The sequence below is a fragment of the Centropristis striata genome, chromosome 21 (assembly GCF_030273125.1).
Source record: "Centropristis striata isolate RG_2023a ecotype Rhode Island chromosome 21, C.striata_1.0, whole genome shotgun sequence".
Classification (NCBI taxonomy): domain Eukaryota; kingdom Metazoa; phylum Chordata; class Actinopteri; order Perciformes; family Serranidae; genus Centropristis; species Centropristis striata.
Window position 1 is genome coordinate 21,763,631 of NC_081537.1, and position 5,687 is coordinate 21,769,317.

Sequence of the window (5,687 nt, forward strand, 5' to 3'; positions counted from 1 at the left end):
TGTTTTGTCTAAAAGATGGTGCATCTTCATCACAGTTACATAATACAATGACACCCATCTTCTAAAGTATCCTCCCATAATAAACCACAGATTCAGCACAGGAGATAATATGTTGCCTATGAGCAGACCTTAGTTAAATAAATAGAAATATAATCACAACATGAAATATATATACAAGTTAAATTGATAAACACGTATCACAAAGATAATAAGTGTCAAAAAGACACATTTTGTAATATTTATCTTTATTCTAAATATTAATCCTTGGTTTGATATAATGACTGACAACTTGCACTTTACATAAAAGAGTTGATGATGTCATTTTTGGCTTGTGTACCCAAACTTAGGGGATATTACAGCAAGCCTAAACCTCACTTAGCAGCTCAGTATCAGCAAATGACGTTTGAATAACATGCTATCTTCTTAAGTAATTTTCGTTTTTTTTTTTATCATGTCACATGTCTTTTCATATTAGGCAATAAAACAATAATGGACACTGGTGGGTGTACTGGCTTGGTGGTGAAAGAGTCAAACAAACATCAAGAAACCTGTGTTTTAGTCCTGTGAGCGACAAGTGAGTTTTTTAAACATTTTGTTACATAGTTACATCACATGGTGTCACATAAGGTGGCAACGTGTTTCCTAAGCTGAACAATGTAATTTTGGTGCCTTAGTAGTTAGTTTAGAAGCGTCAAGAGTCACATGTTCAACTGTTTTTACAATGTTTTAAAAGCCAAAGAACGGGGCATTTAATGACATGCAACAACAGCTTAAAATACAAAGACATGACACACAGAATGTCCTGAAAGTGGCTTTTTGTACACTTCTCATAAGATCAGTTTGATCTTAGTAAAGAGGACCAACATTGAGGCATTCAACCAAGATGGCAGCGGGTAGATATATTGTATCTAATGGCATCCAGAGACATTTAGGTCTTAGGTTGTTGCTAAAGCGAACTGAGAAGTTAATTCATTCCTTATTGTGCTTCAGTTCACAGAGATTGCTCGCCACTTCTGTCCACACGTCAACTCCACACGATGTAGAAATATTTTTATCCCTGAAGCCAATCTGGGCAAACTTCATTACTTCAGATCACAGCGCGTATATTTGCTGTCTGTCCCTAAAGCACTGACAGGGACGGGAAAGAAGCCTTCATATTTTCTGCTCCAGCCACTTGGAAGTCTTTACAGAAATAGAGTAAAGGAAGAAAACTGGTAACTCAGGCCAAATTAGAAACTATTATAAACTGTATAGTGAATGACTCCATCTGTGTCTGTTATTAGCTCCTGTCCTTTTTGGTTCTGGTTTGTTTGAAACTTTTGGAAAGCCCCCACTTTAAAAAAAGAAGTCCCTGGCTTCAGTGGGGTGTACTTGGTTGAATTAATGTCATATAATTGAAATAACAGGAGTCAAGCGCCACTCTGTAAGAGTGTATTTAGCCACAGATGCTAACAAGCCTTAATGATCTGCTCTGTGTGTTTATTTCGTCCAATTTCAGAATTGTCAAGCTCATCTGACAAGTTCCTTCCAGCAGATTGTTGAGTTATTCATCAAAAGGCAGCAGGAAAAAGGAAAAATGCAGATGAAAAAGCAGCTCAATACAATATTTACAACAGCAACGGTTGTTATCACGAGCCGCAACGATGATGCAACCTTTAGAAATCTGCAGCGCAAATATGAAGTTTCTGGTCGTCTGCTGGTGCTCGCGTCTCACCGCAGCTGCTGTGGAGTTAATCACAGAGAGTAAAACTGTTCAAGCCTTCATTGTTAACAGCCACACTCTCACTCTCACTCTCACAGGTGGGATTCCTCCACCTAAAGTTTACTTTGTGGAAATATTCTGCAGGCCACAGCTGAGAAAACACATCAAACGTGAGAAATTGAGTGTCTTATGGGTGTTTGACAGCACTGGATTTGCAAAGCACACAAAATATCCTTTGACTGGCTTATTAGAAGTATTCAACAGGGTGGATTTTTTTTGGAATCGGCCCACTTTGATGGACATCCATCATTTAATTCAAGAAAAGTGAACTTATTTTGACTTCACATTCATATCAGTCTCCTTCAACGGAGACAAAGCAGCACATTGTTGAGATACCTGTGTAATCATGAGTCTCTGGTGCCTCTTGCCTTTTGACCCTGCCTGTATTATCCACTCCACTCCCTCTCTGTCTTATCCAAAGTGTGGCCTGAGGAGGACTGTCAGCCCGGGCTGAAGGCAGCGCAGCTAGCCGAGGAAGCGTGACACCATAACCTAGGGCTGGGCGATATATCGATATAAAAAATATATCCAAATATTTTTAAATGTGATATGGAATTAGACCATATCGCATATATCGATATAGTTCAAATTTGTGCTTGATCCTTGCTTCAGACAAGCTGCTTTATACAGTAATGGAAAAAAATATTAGACCATTGTTTTTATTGCCTGGTACAACTATGGGGGCATTTGTTTGTATAAATATAATGATAACAACATAAAATAGCTCAAAATAGTTTAATTTAAGAGCTGATATCTAGACATTTTCCATTATTCTATCCTATTATTAATTAACTATTATTAGTTATTATCAAGAAAACCATGGGAAATGGCTAGATATCAGCTCTTAAATTAAACTCTTATGAGCTGTTCTTGTTGTTATCATTACATTTGTCCAAACAAGAGAATTGAAGAAAAACAATAGTCTCATCATTTTTTTCCATGGCTGTATATAAAATCTGCCCTAACTAGGGTTTGTGATATTTAGTTCTTTTGTAATGTTCGTTATTCTTTTCTCATATAAATATATTTATTTCAGAAAAAGATTGGCCTGTTTTATTTCATAGGCTATTTTTATTTAAGATATTTTTTACTTAAATGTGCACTCTATGGAGCTTTGACTTAAAAAAAAAAGGTACTCTGTTGTTATACAGTATTTATGTTGACTAAAAATAAACGGTTTCAATAAAACTACTTTGGCTAAAAATTGGCTCTCACTTTGCGTATATTGAGAATATATCGTATTTCGATATTCAGCCTTAATATATTGGGATATGATATTTGGTCCATATCGCCCAGCCCTACAATGAACATGTAACACTGACCTTGGCTGGGGATTCCTTTCTTAACACACACGCGATGTAGCAGACACATCATTTAGCATTTGAGGTCATTTTCTGCAAAACTGTGATGCATGGCAGACCATATGCGCTCATTCTATTTCACTAATTGCCATTTCTAATTTCTCCCTCCGCTGTTCGGGCCCAAACAAAGCAATAACATAGATACGCCGCAAATTCCTCCTGTGCACTTTTCAAGGCCGCGTCCTTTATTTGTCAAAGCACCGTGGCAGTTGTTTGGCAAAGGGAGTGGAGCTGGAGTCTGATTAGCCTCATACCTCTTTCTGTAACGCCTCCAACTTTACAGCAGGAGTTCCACAGAGTTAATAAAGGAGCTGGGAGCCTTCATGTAAAGCAGCTCTGTGGATGAACGACGTCTCGATGCAGTATAATGGTGCCTTTGTGAGGCAGTGGCAGTAATATGGAACTTCATCGGTCTGACGTGTCTGCTGGGGCCAAATTAACTTTGTCATCCAGTCTTTGCAAGGTGCTTGCAACATTTATCACTTAGCGGTATGAATGTACACGCCAAAAAATACTGTTTGCATATGGGTGTTTCAGTAAGAGCATATTAACGGGGCTTTGATTGTGTTTTCCTTGCTCCGAAAAGAGAGCTACTGATGTAATGAGCAGAATCACATTCGTTTATTCAGCTCATCTAAAAAACCACACGGAGAATTCCCCTGACGATTCCCCTGTCTGCTCGGCTTTCCAATCAGACTTTAGTGCAAACAGTTTACAAATGTGTTTAGCAAAGTGTCTCACTTTGCCAGGAGATGTTTAACAATGAGTCAGAAGATAAGTTAATCAGAGATTCCTAGCTACTGCATTGTATCTACTTTCCATTTGAATATATTTCGTTGAAAGGTAAATAAGCCGAGACCTGTAATATGTGAACTCATCATTTTTTATTCATGTCACAGCGACCGGGGCCGGTTATTGATAAGTCATTAACACACATTTCTCCAGTAAAGTTGACAGGCTGTCGTAACCTGTTGTCTTTGTAATGAAAAATGACAATCGTGCACATCCCTTTGATTGATTAGCGTATGCAATTACTGTCTGGGCCGTAGAGCTGCATGAAAAACAGCTCTGCTGCGAATGCCGTCCGCTACTCTGTGTGACATTTTAATCTACTGGCAGATTAATGGGACACTGGTAGAGTGGAGAATATTCCACTATTGATTTTTTTCTGATGAATCAAATGCCTCCGTTTTAGTGACAGGTTTCCCGTATATCTAGTCAGGTCTGCTAGGTTTTGTGTGTGTGTGTGTGTGTGTGTGTGTGCGTGTGTGAGATGTATGTAAAGGAAGATAGACAGTAGCTTCAATGTGAATGACTGATGGTATGACTGAGTTTGTGAATGTGTCTTTCTATGCATGTGCATGTGTGTGTTGGAGGCTGTCCTCCCCCCCAATAAAAGACCCCATGTGTTGTTTATACAGCAGCTTAAAACGCCCCATTTTACATGTATAGGTAGCAGCGTTCTCAAGGAGCTGGAGCAATTATGAAAAGGGGGAGGAGACGTCACAGATACACTAAAACCAAAGGAGACTCTGATGATAAGGAGTATAAAGAATGACAAAGTCCACTTAGGGTGGGCATGAGGGGTGGCTGATGGATCGAACAAACCACCTGATCTGGATGTTATCACACTATTGAATGGGTGTTTATCAGAGCTAATCATGCCATAAGTATGGGCAAGTAATGACTTGCTCCACCTTCAAGACATTTAGAAGGTAGGAGGGACAGTTACATTTCACTTTTAGTTTTGTTAAGGCACCAAAAAATGCAGCAGTTTTGTTTTGTTTAGGCTACAAAACTACTTCTCTAAGATTAGGGCAAACAATTTCTGGTTAGACATTACAAAAAACAGTATTAAAAGTAAAATAAATGAGCGTAATAGCCAAAAAGTCAGGCACTTACAAGGACAACATAAGCGAGGTTGGTTACGTAAAATTGTCTGAAGTTAAATGACGCTACTTTTTTTGGGCAGTCCGTGTCCAAGAGGTTAACAATCGAGCTTATAATCGGAGGGTCGCTGGTTTGAATCCCAGGACTGACTGGTCAAGGACTGCAGTACCCTTGAGCAAGGCACACGTGATGCCTACTGCTTCTAAGCATGGTGTGTTCACTGGTGTGTAATGTATGTGCTGGCTGTTTCAGTGTGTGTGTGTGTGTGTGTGTGTGTGTGTGTGTGTGTGTGTGTGTGCAAAACTAAATCGAAATCTTAAATCTTTGGTTTCAGGTGGGACACGACACCACATGGACGTCCCTTCCATAATCTGATAATGACCTTATTGGCTGAACAAACACAAGACAGTAGAAAAATATATGTTGTTACTTGTGTGTCATTCTTTTCATCACCAATGTAACTACCTCATTTCCTGTAGTAATGTCAGCTATGTAACTACTTCACTTCTGAAAATGATGTCCATTTATTTTACTTATTTAATCTTACCATGTAGTTGTAGTTTTTCATAACCTTAAGGGAGTAGTTTTGTTGCCTACACAACTATGTTGTCGTATGGTTTGGAGGACTTGTTGGTGTGTTTGGCATTCCTCACTGAGATAGGACTCCCACAGCG